The sequence below is a fragment of the Anomaloglossus baeobatrachus genome, unplaced genomic scaffold (genome assembly GCF_048569485.1).
Source record: "Anomaloglossus baeobatrachus isolate aAnoBae1 unplaced genomic scaffold, aAnoBae1.hap1 Scaffold_413, whole genome shotgun sequence".
In the NCBI taxonomy this organism is placed as follows: Eukaryota; Metazoa; Chordata; class Amphibia; order Anura; family Aromobatidae; genus Anomaloglossus; species Anomaloglossus baeobatrachus.
Genome location: NW_027443465.1, coordinates 162,209 through 179,186, shown reverse-complemented (window position 1 = coordinate 179,186; position 16,978 = coordinate 162,209). Strand labels below are relative to the sequence as shown.

At 45.7% G+C, this 16,978-nt stretch overlaps 9 non-coding genes across 9 annotated transcripts; all 9 read right to left on the bottom strand.

Moving 5' to 3' along the window:
- Nucleotides 1–333: 333 nt before the first annotated feature.
- Nucleotides 334–524, bottom strand: LOC142277731 (U2 spliceosomal RNA). The gene has a single exon (XR_012740845.1). It is a non-coding gene; the product is annotated as a U2 spliceosomal RNA (small nuclear RNA).
- Nucleotides 525–1,643: 1,119 nt separating this feature from the next.
- LOC142277730 (U2 spliceosomal RNA) lies at nucleotides 1,644–1,834 on the bottom strand. Its single transcript, XR_012740844.1, has one exon. It is a non-coding gene; the product is annotated as a U2 spliceosomal RNA (small nuclear RNA).
- A 1,116-nt stretch (nucleotides 1,835–2,950) lies between these two features.
- On the bottom strand, nucleotides 2,951–3,141 carry LOC142277728 (U2 spliceosomal RNA). Its single transcript, XR_012740843.1, has one exon. It is a non-coding gene; the product is annotated as a U2 spliceosomal RNA (small nuclear RNA).
- Nucleotides 3,142–4,258: 1,117 nt separating this feature from the next.
- On the bottom strand, nucleotides 4,259–4,449 carry LOC142277727 (U2 spliceosomal RNA). The gene has a single exon (XR_012740842.1). It is a non-coding gene; the product is annotated as a U2 spliceosomal RNA (small nuclear RNA).
- A 1,117-nt stretch (nucleotides 4,450–5,566) lies between these two features.
- LOC142277726 (U2 spliceosomal RNA) lies at nucleotides 5,567–5,757 on the bottom strand. Its single transcript, XR_012740841.1, has one exon. It is a non-coding gene; the product is annotated as a U2 spliceosomal RNA (small nuclear RNA).
- A 1,117-nt stretch (nucleotides 5,758–6,874) lies between these two features.
- On the bottom strand, nucleotides 6,875–7,065 carry LOC142277725 (U2 spliceosomal RNA). Its single transcript, XR_012740840.1, has one exon. It is a non-coding gene; the product is annotated as a U2 spliceosomal RNA (small nuclear RNA).
- A 1,117-nt stretch (nucleotides 7,066–8,182) lies between these two features.
- Nucleotides 8,183–8,373, bottom strand: LOC142277724 (U2 spliceosomal RNA). Its single transcript, XR_012740839.1, has one exon. It is a non-coding gene; the product is annotated as a U2 spliceosomal RNA (small nuclear RNA).
- Nucleotides 8,374–9,490: 1,117 nt separating this feature from the next.
- Nucleotides 9,491–9,674, bottom strand: LOC142277843 (U2 spliceosomal RNA). The gene has a single exon (XR_012740944.1). It is a non-coding gene; the product is annotated as a U2 spliceosomal RNA (small nuclear RNA).
- A 6,244-nt stretch (nucleotides 9,675–15,918) lies between these two features.
- Nucleotides 15,919–16,109, bottom strand: LOC142277723 (U2 spliceosomal RNA). Its single transcript, XR_012740838.1, has one exon. It is a non-coding gene; the product is annotated as a U2 spliceosomal RNA (small nuclear RNA).
- Between the last annotated feature and the right edge of the window lie 869 nt (nucleotides 16,110–16,978).

Below are 16,978 nucleotides of genomic sequence, written 5' to 3'. Positions count from 1 at the left end.
CAGGTAACAACAGGTAACTTTATTTGGAGTGGAAGCAGAGAGATAACACCAGATGCCAATTGTAGATCCTCTCACACCTGTGGTCACTGCAGCATCTGACTCCACTTTGTCCAAAAGGGATCTATTCCATTCAATTACACATGATCTAGATTAGACTGACAACAAGATACTGCACGGGACATAGCAGAGTTGGTGAAGTTGAGTGGTGATGAGTTTGCTATTTGGATGAATAAAGCAAGTAAAAAGTGTGTTAGATAAAAATTCATTTCAATTCGCTAATCGGGCTAATATGAATCAGGTGAATCGAGTTCTGCTTTTGGAAACTGGGTTAAGAAGGGGTGCACCGTTCCTGGAGGTACTGCAATACCAGGTCAATGCGTGGAGTGGACAGAGCAAGCTCTTTTTCCATCTCCCTGTTCTAAAAATCCATTTAATATATGGTCCCCAGATAGGGGACGTATCAGATATTAAACTGATAAGAACAGATACTACACTTGATCTTAGCCAAAAGGCCGAGAAGCGATAACCAGAATTGGTTTGGGCCTCGAGTGGCACCCTGGCCTATGCCGGACACATCTTAGGGAGAGAGAGCGAGAGGGAGACAAACCCACGCCTACACAAGACATTTTGTCACCCAAGCCAACCCTTGAAAAGGCTGCTTTGCAGAGCAAAAACAAGAAGAATGGTGCGTTTTGCAGCCGCCGCCCACTGCAATGAATCTGAATAACTCCTCCTTTAGGGCGCAAGCAACTCCCCTCCCCCTTGCAGTCTTTCCAATTCACGATACAAAAAGACGGACAGGACAGGTTGCCTGACTTTCCGTCACTGCCACCCTTTGCCATCCTTACCCGTAGAAAGCCCTTTCATCATCCCCAAACCCTAATCTTTTCCCTTTCCTTCTTCCAGCCCCCAAACCCTGCCCTCTGTACCTTTCCTCACCACCCGCTTCCCTTCTCCTGTCATCCCCCTACCACCCGGGAAAAAAAGAGATTGCCCCCTCCTTCCACTAGCCCACCCTCCCACCCAAAGAACAACTTCTTCTGCGCAGCTTGTTTTCTAGGCAGCAGCGCTATTGTGATGTCATCGGGGGGCATTGTGACAAGCCGCCAGTGTTCCGTCTCTTCATGTTGTGCACTGTTCAAACCGAAAATACATCAACAGGCAGGCTACAGAAAAGCTTACTAACAAAGGTTAGAGAGGGGCTTTCTCAGAGGCTTTTTACAGTTTGTCTATTCCCAATTAGCCGGTTTAGTATACTTAATGAAAGTACTAATTCTTTCATAGGCCGCCCATTCTTAGTATTTGACGTTCAGGTAACAACAGGTAACTTTATTTGGAGTGGAAGCAGAGAGATAACACCAGATGCCAATTGTAGATCCTCTCACACCTGTGGTCACTGCAGCATCTGACTCCACTTTGTCCAAAAGGGATCTATTCCATTCAATTACACATGATCTAGATTAGACTGACAACAAGATACTGCACGGGACATAGCAGAGTTGGTGAAGTTGAGTGGTGATGAGTTTGCTATTTGGATGAATAAAGCAAGTAAAAAGTGTGTTAGATAAAAATTCATTTCAATTCGCTAATCGGGCTAATATGAATCAGGTGAATCGAGTTCTGCTTTTGGAAACTGGGTTAAGAAGGGGTGCACCGTTCCTGGAGGTACTGCAATACCAGGTCAATGCGTGGAGTGGACAGAGCAAGCTCTTTTTCCATCTCCCTGTTCTAAAAATCCATTTAATATATGGTCCCCAGATAGGGGACGTATCAGATATTAAACTGATAAGAACAGATACTACACTTGATCTTAGCCAAAAGGCCGAGAAGCGATAACCAGAATTGGTTTGGGCCTCGAGTGGCACCCTGGCCTATGCCGGACACATCTTAGGGAGAGAGAGCGAGAGGGAGACAAACCCACGCCTACACAAGACATTTTGTCACCCAAGCCAACCCTTGAAAAGGCTGCTTTGCAGAGCAAAAACAAGAAGAATGGTGCGTTTTGCAGCCGCCGCCCACTGCAATGAATCTGAATAACTCCTCCTTTAGGGCGCAAGCAACTCCCCTCCCCCTTGCAGTCTTTCCAATTCACGATACAAAAAGACGGACAGGACAGGTTGCCTGACTTTCCGTCACTGCCACCCTTTGCCATCCTTACCCGTAGAAAGCCCTTTCATCATCCCCAAACCCTAATCTTTTCCCTTTCCTTCCCAGCCCCCAAACCCTGCCCTCTGTACCTTTCTCACCACCCGCTTCCCTTCTCCTGTCATCCCCCTACCACCCGGGAAAAAAAGAGATTGCCCCCTCCTTCCACTAGCCCACCCTCCCACCCAAAGAACAACTTCTTCTGCGCAGCTTGTTTTCTAGGCAGCAGCGCTATTGTGATGTCATCGGGGGGCATTGTGACAAGCCGCCAGTGTTCCGTCTCTTCATGTTGTGCACTGTTCAAACCGAAAATACATCAACAGGCAGGCTACAGAAAAGCTTACTAACAAAGGTTAGAGAGGGCTTTCTCAGAGGGCTTTTTACAGTTTGTCTATTCCCAATTAGCCGGTTTAGTATACTTAATGAAAGTACTAATTCTTTCATAGGCCGCCCATTCTTAGTATTTGACGTTCAGGTAACAACAGGTAACTTTATTTGGAGTGGAAGCAGAGAGATAACACCAGATGCCAATTGTAGATCCTCTCACACCTGTGGTCACTGCAGCATCTGACTCCACTTTGTCCAAAAGGGATCTATTCCATTCAATTACACATGATCTAGATTAGACTGACAACAAGATACTGCACGGGACATAGCAGAGTTGGTGAAGTTGAGTGGTGATGAGTTTGCTATTTGGATGAATAAAGCAAGTAAAAAGTGTGTTAGATAAAAATTCATTTCAATTCGCTAATCGGGCTAATATGAATCAGGTGAATCGAGTTCTGCTTTTGGAAACTGGGTTAAGAAGGGGTGCACCGTTCCTGGAGGTACTGCAATACCAGGTCAATGCGTGGAGTGGACAGAGCAAGCTCTTTTTCCATCTCCCTGTTCTAAAAATCCATTTAATATATGGTCCCCAGATAGGGGACGTATCAGATATTAAACTGATAAGAACAGATACTACACTTGATCTTAGCCAAAAGGCCGAGAAGCGATAACCAGAATTGGTTTGGGCCTCGAGTGGCACCCTGGCCTATGCCGGACACATCTTAGGGAGAGAGAGCGAGAGGGAGACAAACCCACGCCTACACAAGACATTTTGTCACCCAAGCCAACCCTTGAAAAGGCTGCTTTGCAGAGCAAAAACAAGAAGAATGGTGCGTTTTGCAGCCGCCGCCCACTGCAATGAATCTGAATAACTCCTCCTTTAGGGCGCAAGCAACTCCCCTCCCCCTTGCAGTCTTTCCAATTCACGATACAAAAAGACGGACAGGACAGGTTGCCTGACTTTCCGTCACTGCCACCCTTTGCCATCCTTACCCGTAGAAAGCCCTTTCATCATCCCCAAACCCTAATCTTTTCCCTTTCCTTCCCAGCCCCCAAACCCTGCCCTCTGTACCTTTCTCACCACCCGCTTCCCTTCTCCTGTCATCCCCCTACCACCCGGGAAAAAAAGAGATTGCCCCCTCCTTCCACTAGCCCACCCTCCCACCCAAAGAACAACTTCTTCTGCGCAGCTTGTTTTCTAGGCAGCAGCGCTATTGTGATGTCATCGGGGGGCATTGTGACAAGCCGCCAGTGTTCCGTCTCTTCATGTTGTGCACTGTTCAAACCGAAAATACATCAACAGGCAGGCTACAGAAAAGCTTACTAACAAAGGTTAGAGAGGGGCTTTCTCAGAGGGCTTTTTACAGTTTGTCTATTCCCAATTAGCCGGTTTAGTATACTTAATGAAAGTACTAATTCTTTCATAGGCCGCCCATTCTTAGTATTTGACGTTCAGGTAACAACAGGTAACTTTATTTGGAGTGGAAGCAGAGAGATAACACCAGATGCCAATTGTAGATCCTCTCACACCTGTGGTCACTGCAGCATCTGACTCCACTTTGTCCAAAAGGGATCTATTCCATTCAATTACACATGATCTAGATTAGACTGACAACAAGATACTGCACGGGACATAGCAGAGTTGGTGAAGTTGAGTGGTGATGAGTTTGCTATTTGGATGAATAAAGCAAGTAAAAAGTGTGTTAGATAAAAATTCATTTCAATTCGCTAATCGGGCTAATATGAATCAGGTGAATCGAGTTCTGCTTTTGGAAACTGGGTTAAGAAGGGGTGCACCGTTCCTGGAGGTACTGCAATACCAGGTCAATGCGTGGAGTGGACAGAGCAAGCTCTTTTTCCATCTCCCTGTTCTAAAAATCCATTTAATATATGGTCCCCAGATAGGGGACGTATCAGATATTAAACTGATAAGAACAGATACTACACTTGATCTTAGCCAAAAGGCCGAGAAGCGATAACCAGAATTGGTTTGGGCCTCGAGTGGCACCCTGGCCTATGCCGGACACATCTTAGGGAGAGAGAGCGAGAGGGAGACAAACCCACGCCTACACAAGACATTTTGTCACCCAAGCCAACCCTTGAAAAGGCTGCTTTGCAGAGCAAAAACAAGAAGAATGGTGCGTTTTGCAGCCGCCGCCCACTGCAATGAATCTGAATAACTCCTCCTTTAGGGCGCAAGCAACTCCCCTCCCCCTTGCAGTCTTTCCAATTCACGATACAAAAAGACGGACAGGACAGGTTGCCTGACTTTCCGTCACTGCCACCCTTTGCCATCCTTACCCGTAGAAAGCCCTTTCATCATCCCCAAACCCTAATCTTTTCCCTTTCCTTCCCAGCCCGCAAACCCTGCCCTCTGTACCTTTCTCACCACCCGCTTCCCTTCTCCTGTCATCCCCCTACCACCCGGGAAAAAAAGAGATTGCCCCCTCCTTCCACTAGCCCACCCTCCCACCCAAAGAACAACTTCTTCTGCGCAGCTTGTGTTCTAGGCAGCAGCGCTATTGTGATGTCATCGGGGGGCATTGTGACAAGCCGCCAGTGTTCCGTCTCTTCATGTTGTGCACTGTTCAAACCGAAAATACATCAACAGGCAGGCTACAGAAAAGCTTACTAACAAAGGTTAGAGAGGGGCTTTCTCAGAGGGCTTTTTACAGTTTGTCTATTCCCAATTAGCCGGTTTAGTATACTTAATGAAAGTACTAATTCTTTCATAGGCCGCCCATTCTTAGTATTTGACGTTCAGGTAACAACAGGTAACTTTATTTGGAGTGGAAGCAGAGAGATAACACCAGATGCCAATTGTAGATCCTCTCACACCTGTGGTCACTGCAGCATCTGACTCCACTTTGTCCAAAAGGGATCTATTCCATTCAATTACACATGATCTAGATTAGACTGACAACAAGATACTGCACGGGACATAGCAGAGTTGGTGAAGTTGAGTGGTGATGAGTTTGCTATTTGGATGAATAAAGCAAGTAAAAAGTGTGTTAGATAAAAATTCATTTCAATTCGCTAATCGGGCTAATATGAATCAGGTGAATCGAGTTCTGCTTTTGGAAACTGGGTTAAGAAGGGGTGCACCGTTCCTGGAGGTACTGCAATACCAGGTCAATGCGTGGAGTGGACAGAGCAAGCTCTTTTTCCATCTCCCTGTTCTAAAAATCCATTTAATATATGGTCCCCAGATAGGGGACGTATCAGATATTAAACTGATAAGAACAGATACTACACTTGATCTTAGCCAAAAGGCCGAGAAGCGATAACCAGAATTGGTTTGGGCCTCGAGTGGCACCCTGGCCTATGCCGGACACATCTTAGGGAGAGAGAGCGAGAGGGAGACAAACCCACGCCTACACAAGACATTTTGTCACCCAAGCCAACCCTTGAAAAGGCTGCTTTGCAGAGCAAAAACAAGAAGAATGGTGCGTTTTGCAGCCGCCGCCCACTGCAATGAATCTGAATAACTCCTCCTTTAGGGCGCAAGCAACTCCCCTCCCCCTTGCAGTCTTTCCAATTCACGATACAAAAAGACGGACAGGACAGGTTGCCTGACTTTCCGTCACTGCCACCCTTTGCCATCCTTACCCGTAGAAAGCCCTTTCATCATCCCCAAACCCTAATCTTTTCCCTTTCCTTCCCAGCCCCCAAACCCTGCCCTCTGTACCTTTCTCACCACCCGCTTCCCTTCTCCTGTCATCCCCCTACCACCCGGGAAAAAAAGAGATTGCCCCCTCCTTCCACTAGCCCACCCTCCCACCCAAAGAACAACTTCTTCTGCGCAGCTTGTTTTCTAGGCAGCAGCGCTATTGTGATGTCATCGGGGGGCATTGTGACAAGCCGCCAGTGTTCCGTCTCTTCATGTTGTGCACTGTTCAAACCGAAAATACATCAACAGGCAGGCTACAGAAAAGCTTACTAACAAAGGTTAGAGAGGGGCTTTCTCAGAGGGCTTTTTACAGTTTGTCTATTCCCAATTAGCCGGTTTAGTATACTTAATGAAAGTACTGATTCTTACATAGGCCGCCCATTCTTAGTATTTGACGTTCAGGTAACAACAGGTAACTTTATTTGGAGTGGAAGCAGAGAGATAACACCAGATGCCAATTGTAGATCCTCTCACACCTGTGGTCACTGCAGCATCTGACTCCACTTTGTCCAAAAGGGATCTATTCCATTCAATTACACATGATCTAGATTAGACTGACAACAAGATACTGCACGGGACATAGCAGAGTTGGTGAAGTTGAGTGGTGATGAGTTTGCTATTTGGATGAATAAAGCAAGTAAAAAGTGTGTTAGATAAAAATTCATTTCAATTCGCTAATCGGGCTAATATGAATCAGGTGAATCGAGTTCTGCTTTTGGAAACTGGGTTAAGAAGGGGTGCACCGTTCCTGGAGGTACTGCAATACCAGGTCAATGCGTGGAGTGGACAGAGCAAGCTCTTTTTCCATCTCCCTGTTCTAAAAATCCATTTAATATATGGTCCCCAGATAGGGGACGTATCAGATATTAAACTGATAAGAACAGATACTACACTTGATCTTAGCCAAAAGGCCGAGAAGCGATAACCAGAATTGGTTTGGGCCTCGAGTGGCACCCTGGCCTATGCCGGACACATCTTAGGGAGAGAGAGCGAGAGGGAGACAAACCCACGCCTACACAAGACATTTTGTCACCCAAGCCAACCCTTGAAAAGGCTGCTTTGCAGAGCAAAAACAAGAAGAATGGTGCGTTTTGCAGCCGCCGCCCACTGCAATGAATCTGAATAACTCCTCCTTTAGGGCGCAAGCAACTCCCCTCCCCCTTGCAGTCTTTCCAATTCACGATACAAAAAGACGGACAGGACAGGTTGCCTGACTTTCCGTCACTGCCACCCTTTGCCATCCTTACCCGTAGAAAGCCCTTTCATCATCCCCAAACCCTAATCTTTTCCCTTTCCTTCCCAGCCCCCAAACCCTGCCCTCTGTACCTTTCTCACCACCCGCTTCCCTTCTCCTGTCATCCCCCTACCACCCGGGAAAAAAAGAGATTGCCCCCTCCTTCCACTAGCCCACCCTCCCACCCAAAGAACAACTTCTTCTGCGCAGCTTGTTTTCTAGGCAGCAGCGCTATTGTGATGTCATCGGGGGGCATTGTGACAAGCCGCCAGTGTTCCGTCTCTTCATGTTGTGCACTGTTCAAACCGAAAATACATCAACAGGCAGGCTACAGAAAAGCTTACTAACAAAGGTTAGAGAGGGGCTTTCTCAGAGGGCTTTTTACAGTTTGTCTATTCCCAATTAGCCGGTTTAGTATACTTAATGAAAGTACTAATTCTTTCATAGGCCGCCCATTCTTAGTATTTGACGTTCAGGTAACAACAGGTAACTTTATTTGGAGTGGAAGCAGAGAGATAACACCAGATGCCAATTGTAGATCCTCTCACACCTGTGGTCACTGCAGCATCTGACTCCACTTTGTCCAAAAGGGATCTATTCCATTCAATTACACATGATCTAGATTAGACTGACAACAAGATACTGCACGGGACATAGCAGAGTTGGTGAAGTTGAGTGGTGATGAGTTTGCTATTTGGATGAATAAAGCAAGTAAAAAGTGTGTTAGATAAAAATTCATTTCAATTCGCTAATCGGGCTAATATGAATCAGGTGAATCGAGTTCTGCTTTTGGAAACTGGGTTAAGAAGGGGTGCACCGTTCCTGGAGGTACTGCAATACCAGGTCAATGCGTGGAGTGGACAGAGCAAGCTCTTTTTCCATCTCCCTGTTCTAAAAATCCATTTAATATATGGTCCCCAGATAGGGGACGTATCAGATATTAAACTGATAAGAACAGATACTACACTTGATCTTAGCCAAAAGGCCGAGAAGCGATAACCAGAATTGGTTTGGGCCTCGAGTGGCACCCTGGCCTATGCCGGACACATCTTAGGGAGAGAGAGCGAGAGGGAGACAAACCCACGCCTACACAAGACATTTTGTCACCCAAGCCAACCCTTGAAAAGGCTGCTTTGCAGAGCAAAAACAAGAAGAATGGTGCGTTTTGCAGCCGCCGCCCACTGCAATGAATCTGAATAACTCCTCCTTTAGGGCGCAAGCAACTCCCCTCCCCCTTGCAGTCTTTCCAATTCACGATACAAAAAGACGGACAGGACAGGTTGCCTGACTTTCCGTCACTGCCACCCTTTGCCATCCTTACCCGTAGAAAGCCCTTTCATCATCCCCAAACCCTAATCTTTTCCCTTTCCTTCCCAGCCCCCAAACCCTGCCCTCTGTACCTTTCTCACCACCCGCTTCCCTTCTCCTGTCATCCCCCTACCACCCGGGAAAAAAAGAGATTGCCCCCTCCTTCCACTAGCCCACCCTCCCACCCAAAGAACAACTTCTTCTGCGCAGCTTGTTTTCTAGGCAGCAGCGCTATTGTGATGTCATCGGGGGGCATTGTGACAAGCCGCCAGTGTTCCGTCTCTTCATGTTGTGCACTGTTCAAACCGAAAATACATCAACAGGCAGGCTACAGAAAAGCTTACTAACAAAGGTTAGAGAGGGGCTTTCTCAGAGGGCTTTTTACAGTTTGTCTATTCCCAATTAGCCGGTTTAGTATACTTAATGAAAGTACTAATTCTTTCATAGGCCGCCCATTCTTAGTATTTGACGTTCAGGTAACAACAGGTAACTTTATTTGGAGTGGAAGCAGAGAGATAACACCAGATGCCAATTGTAGATCCTCTCACACCTGTGGTCACTGCAGCATCTGACTCCACTTTGTCCAAAAGGGATCTATTCCATTCAATTACACATGATCTAGATTAGACTGACAACAAGATACTGCACGGGACATAGCAGAGTTGGTGAAGTTGAGTGGTGATGAGTTTGCTATTTGGATGAATAAAGCAAGTAAAAAGTGTGTTAGATAAAAATTCATTTCAATTCGCTAATCGGGCTAATATGAATCAGGTGAATCGAGTTCTGCTTTTGGAAACTGGGTTAAGAAGGGGTGCACCGTTCCTGGAGGTACTGCAATACCAGGTCAATGCGTGGAGTGGACAGAGCAAGCTCTTTTTCCATCTCCCTGTTCTAAAAATCCATTTAATATATGGTCCCCAGATAGGGGACGTATCAGATATTAAACTGATAAGAACAGATTTTTTTTTTTTTTTTTTTTTTTAAAACCATTCAGGTTGCGTAATCATCCAGAATCAGAAGTGTCACCTCAGAGAGGTTTCACAACTTAACCGGATGCAACGTAAACTCATCCTCATGGCAATTTTATTTCAAAAGAGTGATAAAAATGTGTATAACACACCCATAGCCATAAATCAGTAACCAAAAGCAGAAAAGTATAAACCATTACACCCAGTGTTTCCATTTCAGAAATTTCCATTCACCCTCAGCATCCATACCTCTTTCACCATCCCATTTATAGCAGAAATACAGTTTGTCCAAAACCATCCTGACACAATCATTCACTTCAAGATTCTCATTCCTATATACATACAAATTCCTGGTATTCCACAGAACTTCCTTCACACATGCCAGAAACAACCAAAACACTCGTTCTTTCCTCGTGCTCAAGCTACACAGACCAAACATAACCATTTTAGCTGTTAAAGCTCTTACACCCGTCAACTCCCAACACAACTTACCCAAATTACTCCATACGTCCTTTGCATGTCCACAAGACCAGAAAACATGTTCCACATCCTCAGTATCACCACATCCAGTCCTCGGGCACCTCTCTGAGGGTACCAATCCCCTCTTCTTCTGAACAGATCTTACCGGCAGCACACCATGCCAAGACATCCATAACAGATCTTTCTGTTTGTTAGAGATTTCATACTTTTTCAGTTTTTCCCATACTTCCTCATACTCAGCAGATTTCAAACCACTGATACCACATGCAAAACCGTACACACACAACCTTTTTATCTCCTTTTTCTCCTTCATGAACTGACTCACAGTAAACTTCTCAAGTCTGAACTTCTTCACAAACAGCTCAACAAACAGGTACCACTCAGGACAAATGAAGGCAAAAGGTTTCCTCAGATCCTTCACAGTCCACTTCAGCCTTCCTAGCATAGAACCTGCTTGATACTTCAACATACAAGAGGCTTTAGTATCTTTAGAAAAAACCTCACAGAAAAAAGCCACATAGTTTATACCAATAAAAACCTCCAAGTTTGGAAAATCCAAACCACCATGCTTTTTCTTTTTCATCAATATCTCCCGTTTCGCCCTTTCCATGCCACATCCCCACAAAAACAAGAAAAGCACCCGATTTATCTTTTTCAAAGCCACAGTTGATGGAGGAAAAACCAAAGCAATATAAAGTATCATAGGCAAAATGATACTCTTCACAATCAAGACCTTTCCTGTAAAGGACAAATCCCTCAACCTCCAGAACTCCAATTTTTTAGCTATTTTACCCCCTAACTCCTCCCAACTTTCCTTACCTTTCAGCTCTTCATCAAAATCCATACCTAAGATCCTAACACTGGAACTGACACACTCCATCTGATCATCATGTAAAACACGTGGCAGACCAAAACCTTTCATCTTACTTTTGGCCCAATTAATTTTAAAGGCAGAAGCCACACAAAACAAATTAACCAGAAGCTTGACTCTCGACACGTCACAGACATTCTCACAGAGAATACAAATGTCATCCATATAGCCTAAAGCTTTAACATGTTTTCCTCCACTACCCGGAACCAATAGACCTTTAACCACTTTATCCTTCCTAATAGATTGTAACAACGGCTCTATAGCACAAATAAACAAAATGGGTGACAGAGGGCACCCCTGCCGAACCCCAGAAAGTATCTCAAAGCTATCAGTAAAAAAGCCATTCACCTGAATCTTACTCCTAGCCCCTTCATAGAGCCCATACAATAAACTAACCAAATGCTCTGGAAAGCCCATTTTCCTCAACACACAAAACAAATACACATGCGCCACCCTATCAAATGCCTTCTCAAAATCAAGCACACATACAATCACCCCCTTCTTCCTCGCCATACAATCCCCAATCATATCTCTCACTAACATCACATTCTCATGAATCCTCCTCTTAGGAACCGCACACCCCTGATCCTCCATAATAACATGTGAGATTACCTCCCTCATGCGATTGGCTAAAAGCTTGGCAAATACTTTATAATCCACATTCAGTAGCGTGATCGGACGCCAATTACCCACCACTCGCCTGTCACCTTTCTTAAACAGCAATACCACCACTCCTTGCTTCATACTGTCAGTCATCCTGCAACCAGAAAACAAACACTTCATAATAGACACCACATCCTTCCCAACAATATCCCAATACTTACTATAGAACTCCCAAGGGATCCCATCACCCCCTGGAGACTTGTTTTTAGCAGACTTAAAAATCACCTCCTTCACTTCATCCTCTGTAATGTCACTCAGCAAAAAAGGAAACTCAGATTCAGGTACAAAGTTGTCAATCACATTCAGAACCTCCTCATCCTCCCCCAGATCGCAGTCCTTCACTCCATACAGGGACTTATAATAGTCAGCCACTACACCGATCACATCCTTCCCATGCACCTCACTACCATTCTCATCCAACATTACATTCATCTCTCGCCCACCCCCACACATCTTCTTAAAGAAGAAACTGGTACACTTCTCATTCTTCTCCCTCACCTCAATTTTAGATCTCAGAATAATTTTCCTGCCCTCCTCCCCAAACCACTCTTTCATCTCACGTTTAGCTTTCTCCAGCTCATACTTTACATCCAGACCCAGAGATTTGCATTTATGCAGGTAGGAAATCCTCCTATTCTGCCACTTGTACAGATTTCTCCTCTTTCTGGCTTTCTTGTACCCAGCTTTCCTGAAAAACACACTGATTCTCACTTTCACCCAATCCCACCATAACAATAAATTTGGAAACCCTTTTTTCCTTGCAGCCCACCATGCATACTGCCTTACAAAATCCTTCTTCACCCTTTCATCCTGCAACAGACTGACATTCATTTTCCACACACCACGTCCATAAAACAAATTAGCAATTTCAAAACTCCCCACCAGACACTCATGATCAGAGAAAACAACCCTTTCTTGCGAATAATTAACACATTTTACCCCAGTGGAAGAAAAGAAAAAATAGTCCAAACGGGACTCGGTCTGACCATCATCTGCATGGTAGGTAAAGGGTCCTGGCTTGGAATCCACAGCGTCCTTTAATGAAAACTCTGAAATTAAACGATTCCATAAATTTCCGGTCACGTCCACCTTGGACTCGTATGAACCGGCTCTGCCCCTTTTGTCCAGGATGCAGTTTAAATCACCAACAACAAAAATAGGAATTTTACCATGCAGAAAAAAACGCAATTTCTCAAAAAGGGCGAGTCTCTGATTTTTATCAGCAGGGGCATAGATATTAATAAGCTTAAATTCCCACCCCCTATAACATAAAATAACACACACACATCTACCCTCTTCTACAATTACAGTTTGCTTTATCCTAATGTCCTTATTTTGAATCAAAACCCCCACCCCATCATTCTTATTTATAGCAGAAAATGACCACACCGCCTCCCCAAAACCCCACTCACTCTTCTTAGGTTCCCTATTCAGCCCACATTCCTGCACACACACCACATCACAATTTTTGGAAGATAAGAAATCAAGCACACACGCACGCTTATATGACGACTGAAACACTCGCACATTCTGAGAGGCAATATTCAGTTGCAAAGCCATGCTGAAAAATTAAACAAAGGAAAAAAGCATCAAAACAGAAACCATTCAAGTCCCACTGGCAAAGTGGATAACATCTGCTAACCCTGCCACATCTTCATTAGATAGGAAGCATTGTCCTGGAGATATAGGGTCTTCAATGACCCCTGAAAGAGAAGTAGTGCTGGCATTGGAGTCTGGACTAAGAACCTCAAAGGGGTTTTGGGAGTAGAAATCAACTTTCTCCCGTGGCCCCGTCTTCAGCCTCTTCACTGGTCTCTTGTCTTTTCTCTTAGAGACCACCTTGTGGAAGCAGGCCACTAGCTCAGCAGGGGAATACTTGCTGTTACCTGCAGCGTCCTCGTCGGATGATGACATGGCGATTTCCCCAGGGGCAGACAGGTCAGCAGTACTGGTGTCCATCTCAGGGCTGCTCAGCTGGGGGAAGTCAGTGCTGATTGCAGCATTCCCCTGAGCAGCCTCTGGAGTCTCAGCCACCTCACATAGCACAGGTGCAGAATCAGCGGAGGCCTGCAGCACCTGCAAATCACCAGTGACCTCCTGCAGAGCACTACACTCCCCAGCAGACACAGGCTCAGCAATAGCAGGAGCAGGCGGAGGATGGGAATCCCCCACTGCAGCAGGCATTACAGGCTCCATTCCAATTCCTGCAGGTTTTTCAACAAATTTTGCAGGTTGAATGTTTGCACGGACATTAAATCTAGCCTGTTTCCTGTCAAAATTTCTCCTCTCCAGAACGTACTGATCCCCAAGGGTCGGGCAGGACTTACATGTATGATCCCCATCCCCACACAGGTCACATACAGGGGGGGAGGGGCAGTTGGCAGCCTCATGCCCTGCTTTCTTGCAGTTTCTGCAGGTAAGTCCCTGCTGGCAATTTTCTTTAATGTGTCCATATCGGAAACAACTCCGGCAAAAGGATGGTTGCCCAGGGTAATGGAGAAACCCCCTATTCCCACCAATTGAAAAATTGGCCGGGGGGTGCATGATACCTCCAACACCCTCTGGGTCAGGTCTAAAACGTACCCAAAATTTAATATTTCCATTGAATACATTAAAGACATTTCTCTGGGGAATGCCACCTTTCACAGAGGAGCAGTATCTTGCCAAAAAGGCCTTTACCATGGTGGTCTCAGTAAATGGATTATACATATGAACAGTCAGGGGTCTCTCCACTGCAGAAAATAAAGGAGTAACAGAAATGTACCTCATATACTCATGCTTATGGTGCCTCTGCAGGTCTTGGTAAAAATTCAGACAGTCTTCCTCATGGTAAAATGAAATGTCATACTGACCAGTAGATGGAAACTCCTGCATACAAAACACTTTATCCAGCTCAATGCCACCCAGCTCCATGATCACGCTCTCCACTATATGTCCTAACTGTAGGGAATTCTTCTTCTCCACCGAGACAGTCAGACGAACCGTGTTCTTTATAGCTGCCATTACAAGAAATATGCCCAAGGCACACGATCGCAGTCTTCACAGCGTCGGAAGTCGCCTTCCACGTAAAAGCCCACAGGCCAGACCCAGCAAGGTTTCCCTCACTGGATCTTAGCCAAAAGGCCGAGAAGCGATAACCAGAATTGGTTTGGGCCTCGAGTGGCACCCTGGCCTATGCCGGACACATCTTAGGGAGAGAGAGCGAGAGGGAGACAAACCCACGCCTACACAAGACATTTTGTCACCCAAGCCAACCCTTGAAAAGGCTGCTTTGCAGAGCAAAAACAAGAAGAATGGTGCGTTTTGCAGCCGCCGCCCACTGCAATGAATCTGAATAACTCCTCCTTTAGGGCGCAAGCAACTCCCCTCCCCCTTGCAGTCTTTCCAATTCACGATACAAAAAGACGGACAGGACAGGTTGCCTGACTTTCCGTCACTGCCACCCTTTGCCATCCTTACCCGTAGAAAGCCCTTTCATCATCCCCAAACCCTAATCTTTTCCCTTTCCTTCCCAGCCCCCAAACCCTGCCCTCTGTACCTTTCTCACCACCCGCTTCCCTTCTCCTGTCATCCCCCTACCACCCGGGAAAAAAAGAGATTGCCCCCTCCTTCCACTAGCCCACCCTCCCACCCAAAGAACAACTTCTTCTGCGCAGCTTGTTTTCTAGGCAGCAGCGCTATTGTGATGTCATCGGGGGGCATTGTGACAAGCCGCCAGTGTTCCGTCTCTTCATGTTGTGCACTGTTCAAACCGAAAATACATCAACAGGCAGGCTACAGAAAAGCTTACTAACAAAGGTTAGAGAGGGGCTTTCTCAGAGGGCTTTTTACAGTTTGTCTATTCCCAATTAGCCGGTTTAGTATACTTAATGAAAGTACTAATTCTTTCATAGGCCGCCCATTCTTAGTATTTGACGTTCAGGTAACAACAGGTAACTTTATTTGGAGTGGAAGCAGAGAGATAACACCAGATGCCAATTGTAGATCCTCTCACACCTGTGGTCACTGCAGCATCTGACTCCACTTTGTCCAAAAGGGATCTATTCCATTCAATTACACATGATCTAGATTAGACTGACAACAAGATACTGCACGGGACATAGCAGAGTTGGTGAAGTTGAGTGGTGATGAGTTTGCTATTTGGATGAATAAAGCAAGTAAAAAGTGTGTTAGATAAAAATTCATTTCAATTCGCTAATCGGGCTAATATGAATCAGGTGAATCGAGTTCTGCTTTTGGAAACTGGGTTAAGAAGGGGTGCACCGTTCCTGGAGGTACTGCAATACCAGGTCAATGCGTGGAGTGGACAGAGCAAGCTCTTTTTCCATCTCCCTGTTCTAAAAATCCATTTAATATATGGTCCCCAGATAGGGGACGTATCAGATATTAAACTGATAAGAACAGATACTACACTTGATCTTAGCCAAAAGGCCGAGAAGCGATAACCAGAATTGGTTTGGGCCTCGAGTGGCACCCTGGCCTATGCCGGACACATCTTAGGGAGAGAGAGCGAGAGGGAGACAAACCCACGCCTACACAAGACATTTTGTCACCCAAGCCAACCCTTGAAAAGGCTGCTTTGCAGAGCAAAAACAAGAAGAATGGTGCGTTTTGCAGCCGCCGCCCACTGCAATGAATCTGAATAACTCCTCCTTTAGGGCGCAAGCAACTCCCCTCCCCCTTGCAGTCTTTCCAATTCACGATACAAAAAGACGGACAGGACAGGTTGCCTGACTTTCCGTCACTGCCACCCTTTGCCATCCTTACCCGTAGAAAGCCCTTTCATCATCCCCAAACCCTAATCTTTTCCCTTTCCTTCCCAGCCCCCAAACCCTGCCCTCTGTACCTTTCTCACCACCCGCTTCCCTTCTCCTGTCATCCCCCTACCACCCGGGAAAAAAAGAGATTGCCCCCTCCTTCCACTAGCCCACCCTCCCACCCAAAGAACAACTTCTTCTGAGCAGCTTGTTTTCTAGGCAGCAGCGCTATTGTGATGTCATCGGGGGGCATTGTGACAAGCCGCCAGTGTTCCGTCTCTTCATGTTGTGCACTGTTCAAACCGAAAATACATCAACAGGCAGGCTACAGAAAAGCTTACTAACAAAGGTTAGAGAGGGGCTTTCTCAGAGGGCTTTTTACAGTTTGTCTATTCCCAATTAGCCGGTTTAGTATACTTAATGAAAGTACTAATTCTTTCATAGGCCGCCCATTCTTAGTATTTGACGTTCAGGTAACAACAGGTAACTTTATTTGGAGTGGAAGCAGAGAGATAACACCAGATGCCAATTGTAGATCCTCTCACACCTGTGGTC